General features: G+C 43.8%; 1 pseudogene; it reads left to right on the top strand.

Annotated features, from left to right (window-relative positions):
* Positions 1-3,741: 3,741 nt before the first annotated feature.
* The window catches only part of LOC119283653, an 8,818-nt pseudogene continuing 5,992 nt past the window's right edge, over positions 3,742-6,567 (top strand).

The raw sequence follows: 6,567 nt of genomic DNA, 5'->3' as shown, positions 1-6,567 counted from the left end.
ACCTCCCTTATAAGGAAGTCCAACTCCCACTAAACTAGCAATGTGGGACTAAACTTTAGTAGTATCCCTTGCCTTGCACAAATGGGCTAAGTGGACCTCTAGGATTTATTAGGAATTTCTGAAATAGTTATTGGGCTGCCCAAAATAGATTAAATTCCAGCACATGGTCAGGGGTATGAACACCCGTTGTTCACTACACCGGCAGATGGGCGACTCAAGGCGCTTTCAAAAACCATTGTTGGTAATGTTTGTACGAGTGAAACAATGACAACATCGTTGCTCCAATTTAATTGCAGTTTCTTTACCGAAGCCTTTGGAGTATTTCTTCGAGCAGATATTGATATCACGAAGAAGGTATTTTTACAAGATCTCATTGTAATTCTTAGTCGACTTTGTATTTTCTTAGATTTTTAAATCCAAAAATCAGTGTACATATAATTGTTATGTGTATGAATGAAGTTAAAGGTGCTTCTCGAAAAGAAAGAGCATAGAGGTGGACGGATGCAATTTGATCAGGCGCGCCCCTGCATATGGCCGTACATCGATTAGTCCTGAAATCTTGTATGAGATGACCGACATGACACCAAGCATATTCCACCAAACATACACAGTACTACGAGGCACGACTAGAATGCAGACGTCTTCGGGCAGCCAGCGAGCTGGGCGCGGCGCTCGTGCGCACCGTGGCCATGCATCGCGCGCGGACTGGAGCCGTAGCAGAGGCGGCCGCGGCTCGTGCATCTGTGGTCACGATGCGCGCACCGGCCGGCCTCCGCTGGCTGCATGTAGGGCGAACGGAACGCGGTCTCCGGCTGCCCACACGCCGGCGGCAAGGGCAGTAGCAAGATTCGGGGAAGGGGATGGTGGAGCCAACGGCCCGACGCATGCGTGCCATTCTTTCTCACACTGCAGAGCCCGGTTCGCATGAACGGCCAAGGGGACGCCGCTGCGAATCGGCGGCCGGTCGACCTCACCTCACGGAGGGGACGGGGTCGGGGTCACGGAGAGCGACGCGACGATCCACACAAGACAAAGTAGCGCCACATGTGCGTGCGTGCATGTATATCAGCACGTGCTTGCCCTGGCGCTGTTGTACGACCACTCCATTCCATTCCATAGGACATGGATGGCTTCACCGCGAAGAACGTCGGAGCGACGGAGGTGGCGGGAGGACAGCCACGGCCCATTTGACACGGCGAGCGACCCGGGAATGGACGGCTAACCAAAAAGGGACACACTGCTTCGCGTCATGCATTACTGTTTTAGGAAGGAAACCATATAGAAGTACGTACGTAGTATGTTCCAGGGTCGGAGCAGGGACAAGCTGCTTGCCTGCCTTATTTGTGGCGCGACGCCGACACCACCAACTCATTGCTCCGCGGCTTCCCACCGTGACTGACCCAATGAATGCATGATTGGCCGGCTATGCGTCTTGGTAGGCAAGGAAGGAAGCCATGTGTCGAACTGTGAGCCCCCTGTAAACATGGCTCATATTAGTGGCATCCGTCCAAAAAAAACTACTCCCTCCGTCACGGTTTAGAAGGCACAGTTAAATTTGTGTGCGTTTCCACAATAGACAAGGTTTAGGGCGCATTGCATTTATTTCTAGTAGCTAATTAGTACTTCGATATACTATTTCTATATGCATGAGTAGTGTGAATGCTATTCTTTAGCCCATCTCATAACCAATAGATAATCACCTAGGTCCCAGAGAATTTCCAAACACGCCTTCTAAACCGTGACCGAGGTAGTAGTAGAGCTTCTCTGAATTAAAGGATTTCTGATACTCCTAGTCTATACCAATATAAAAAGATCCAAAGCGGCAGATCCAACAAATCCCGGCCGTCAAACCAGATCGATCCAACGACTCAGGCTGCTCCAATGATGAGCGCTCAACACGTTTAATGTGCAGTTAATACCATACCAAATATTAATACAATGCTAATTACATAATTAATACGTAAATAATATCCTACCTACTATTTTCGTATAATTAATATACCTAATATCAACGTGCATTGCACGTACACAATTACTAGTTCTTTTGGAGGATTCAATACTATTAGGAAATCGCGGCTCATTAAGGGAAGGAAACATGATGTACATAAATAGGATTAAGGCCACACATACAAAATGGAGTCCTCAACTTCCACCCACACAAACCAATCTGTGGTTAGATAGTTAGGTGGATAGTTATATTTCCAGCCCGCCCGGGTTCAAATCCTGATGCTTGCATTTATTTTAGGATTTATTTTAGGATCTTTGACGATGGGTGTTCAGTGGGAGGAGACATTCCCGTTGACTACGAGACGCCTTTGGTGACTTCGTTAATCTCAAGATGATATGTCGGTTTAGTCTCTCGAAGATGGTCATAGGGGTAGGACGTGCGTGTGTGTTCATAGGAATGAGTGGGTATATATGAGTGTCTGCGTATGTACTGTATTAGAAAAAAAAACTCCCACTCCTAAGCTATTAAGAACAACGTGCCTTCTTTCCTTCAAAAGGAAACAAATTTTTATATACAAATAAAAAGTCATGCCCCACGTTTAAAAACTGTCCACTTCGCACGGTCTCAGGAAAACAAAATCCGCATCCGCATGAATCCACAACAGTAAAATTAATTTAGCCATTAGATTTAAAATTTTATAGTCAAATCTATTAGAAATCATTCTTTCTTAAGGGAAGGAAACACGATATGCATAAATAGGATTAGGGCCACGCATACAAAAAGGAGTCCCCAACTCCCACGCCCAAGCTATGAAAAAAAAAACATGTCTTCTTTCCTTGGGAAACAAAGACGTACAAATAAAAATTAATTCATGCCCCGCACTAAAAAGTGCCAACTTCTCACAGTCTCAGCTCAAGCTCAGGAAACAAAATCCGCATCTGCGTTAATCCACATCAGCAGAACTAATTTAGCCACTAAATTTAAAATTTAATGGTCAATATCTATTGGAAAATCCTGGCTCATTAAGGGAAGAGGTTGCCCTCCTTTTGGACAATTATTCATTCATACAAACTCTAAAGCAGTAAGAATTCATGTTTTTAATTTACATAATAATGCTCAAATAGAGTAGTTCCTAGCCTGTCTGTGCAGGCGCACGGGTTGATGACTAGTATATAGAATAGATATAAATAGAGATAGAAATAATAAAGATCTTTTTTTGCGGAATACAATAATGAAGACCTGACAGATGCGATCTATGTAGGTAGGATTATGTAGATCCAGCTGGTATGCTATGGTTAAGTACACTTATTTAGATCTAACGGTTGTGAGTTACTAATAAGTAAACTGATGGACCAATCACCCGCAAAAAAAACTGATGGACCAATGGATCGAGTACAATAATGTTGATCTAACAGTTGTGATATCCTAGGAGCAGAATTGATGATTTAATGATTGTTTTCCAAAAGGCGTGATCTGTACGTAAAAAACTAAAAATCCTCTTGAAACTATGATCTTTGGTTCTCTCTCAAAAAAAAAACTATGATCTTTGGTAGGATCGATTTTGCTCACGGCAGTGCAGCCGTGCACTTCATGAACAGCGCACTAACAGCGACTATATATGTTGTCCCCTTCGATTATTGGACCCTTTTCCTCCTCACATATGACTGTCTAGCTACTGTGTTTCCTGGACAGTAACTGCAAACCAGACGCACGCACACAAATCAATCCAGAATTTAAGGCAACAAAATAGAAAACTCCCATTTGCCCTAAATAGGCCTCCTCCGACGATTAGACCTCGCCGGCCGAGTCACCAGCCGGACAACCAACTCATGGATCGGCTCCCTCTTCCTGGGGGCGGCCCCAGAGCCGCAGCCAATACCTCTTTCTTCGTCGCGATGGATCAGTACGCCGCATCCACATCAGCTTCACCACCGGAAAAGGCGCCGGCGGCAGCACCGCTCCCGGCCCCGGAACACTGTGGAAAGTCCAGCTACAACAGGAGATCATCTGACACGATCAAGGCCAAGATCATGTCGCATCCTTTCTATCCGGCTCTGCTCGGAGCCTTCATAGACTGCCGGAAAGTACGTACAGTATATATATAGACCAGCACAGCTTGTATCTTTGCTGCCCTGCTGTTTCTTATTTTGTTATTTTTTCCTCTGCCTAATAAGGTCGGAGCGCCGCCGGAAGTCGTTGGTCGGCTCTCCTCCCTCGTCGACGAGCTCCGGCCAAATTTAGACGGATGGCAGGAACAGCCGGCGGACCCAGAGCTCGACCAGTTCATAGTAACAACATGCATGATTAGTTTAGGCTAGCTGGAGCTTAATTATTTGCATACATGGATCTAGCGATATGCTTGTGTGTGTGTGTGTGCGTGTGCGCGTGTGCGCGCGCGTGTGTGTGTGTGTGTGTGTGTGTGTGTGTGTGTGTGTGTGTGTGGGTGGGTGGGTGTGTGTGTGTGCGCGCGCGCGCGCGCGCAGGAGACCTACCGTGATATGCTGGTGATGTACAGTCAGGAGCTCACGAGGCAAATCCAAGAAGCCAATGAGTTCTTGAGGAGCGCTGAGGCCCATATCGACTCGTTTGCACCAGGTGTGTGCATGCTTAATTAATTACACCAAGTTATTTTTGCGGACTTGTCTTTCTAGGTTTGGGAGTTTGGGATGATGCCAAGACTCTTGCAGCCTTGCGGGTTTCCTATCCTTTATTTGTCATCTTTGTTTTTTGCGGCAATACTTTTTGTATGGGAACTTTCGATCTATCCATCTTTAATCATTATAGTACAACGAACGCAAAAAATAAAATAAAAAATTATATGCAGATTCATAGACCACCTAGCGATGACTACAAGCACTGAAGCAAGCCGAAGACACGCCATTGTCTATTTGTCATCATCTATGAAAGAAAACAAGTGTTATTGTAGCGTGCCATGTGATGTTTATAATTCCCGAACCGATCTAGCTTAATTAGGACTCTTAAATGTCTTGAAGTGGTAAACTTTTATCGATAAGAAGGGAATTTGAGGCCAACATGGTATCAAGGTTGTCTGTGTGCATCTTGTGATCCAGAGGCCGTGGTTCTCCCCTTATAAAGAAAACATGGCAAAGGTGATATAACCGCAAGAAGTATAAACTCGATCTCAGCATAGCAAGATGCGCATCCCCCAAAATATAACAGTGTCATTGTCTGGCATAAAAAAGATGATGAATGTCTTAGGGTGCCTGGGTAAACAACTTGTACCCGAGCCATACACTAAACCGGCATTCATGTCGGGTAAACACCTCTCTGATTAGGGATGTAAATTTGTGACCCTCAGGGTTCCCTCGAAGTCTTCTTAGCTCAACCAAATGTACTAAATTTATAAAAGTGGGGTGACTTCTGAAAATTTAGTTTATTTAGTTGAACTAAAGAGGGCTAGAGAATGCTATAAAGGGTACCAATTTGCACCCCTATCCCTGATCATCTGCTCACACGGCATACATGCTAGTTTGAACAACTTCATTTGCTCCGACCGCTGAAGCATGCATAAACCATTTATGGAACCAAATGTAAATGAGTGTATAACCTGCAAAGGAGTACAAGTCTTCTTTTTATCAAAAATCATATCGTTCTTGGATAACGAAAGAACCCAACATAAGGCACCCCGGGGCTTAAGGGGTCACTGATGGGACCAGTAATAAGGGAGTGAATCAATATATGTGTGTCACATTTATGTTTACTTCGAGGTGAACGTGTGACACCCATATGTTAATTTATGTGTTACGTCTAATAACAGCACACCCACACACAAAACAATTTAGTATACCTCGCACACCAGACACCCTATCTCGCCAACGAAAAACAAACACAAATGTAATTAAAAGCCCGCCTACCTCGGATGGAACACACAATATTAATGAAGCAACCAGCCGTAATGGGATGGAAAGAAAAACTTAACTCATGACTGAAGAACGGTGCGGCAAAACACGCATTGCCCTCTGGTGGTTATAGAAACATGTAACTACCAAATTTTCATTAGATACAAAACCCACTGACATCTCTTGAGTTAGCAAGAAGTATTTCTAGTCAACTTAAGATCATATATGCCCCCCTTGTTTTATTTATTTACCATAGCTATGTATGAAGCCACTGTTGAACCGGGACATAATCAAGCTATAAGTGTTGCCACCTCAGTTTTTTTTATGAGTTTGGGAGAGCGAAGAGGAGTGGATTGTGAACTTATAGCGGGCTGCAACATGGACTCCAACACACTTTGCGAGAGAACAAGATGGGTAAGACATTAGCATCTACCATATGGATATGCCTTTAGATTGACTATATATATATATATATATATATATATATATATATATATATATATATATATATATATATATATATATATATATAGAGAGAGAGAGAGAGAGAGAGAATGGATTTGCTATCCACACTAGCTCGGATGGTTGTTATCAGAACCCTTCATTCGCTTTGAGATCCAAACTTTTGAGTGGATAAGGTTTTGATTTTATGATTTGTTCATCCAAAATTCATCTGGTTCTGGAAAGGACGGCATGCCAGTTTTTTGGATATACTATTTTCGGATCCAATTGTATATTTGATACTTCTTCATGGTGACC

This window comes from Triticum dicoccoides, chromosome 4A (genome assembly GCF_002162155.2).
Source record: "Triticum dicoccoides isolate Atlit2015 ecotype Zavitan chromosome 4A, WEW_v2.0, whole genome shotgun sequence".
NCBI classification, from domain to species: domain Eukaryota; kingdom Viridiplantae; phylum Streptophyta; class Magnoliopsida; order Poales; family Poaceae; genus Triticum; species Triticum dicoccoides.
Note: the sequence above shows the minus strand (reverse complement) of the source record. Positions and strands in the feature narration are given on the sequence as shown.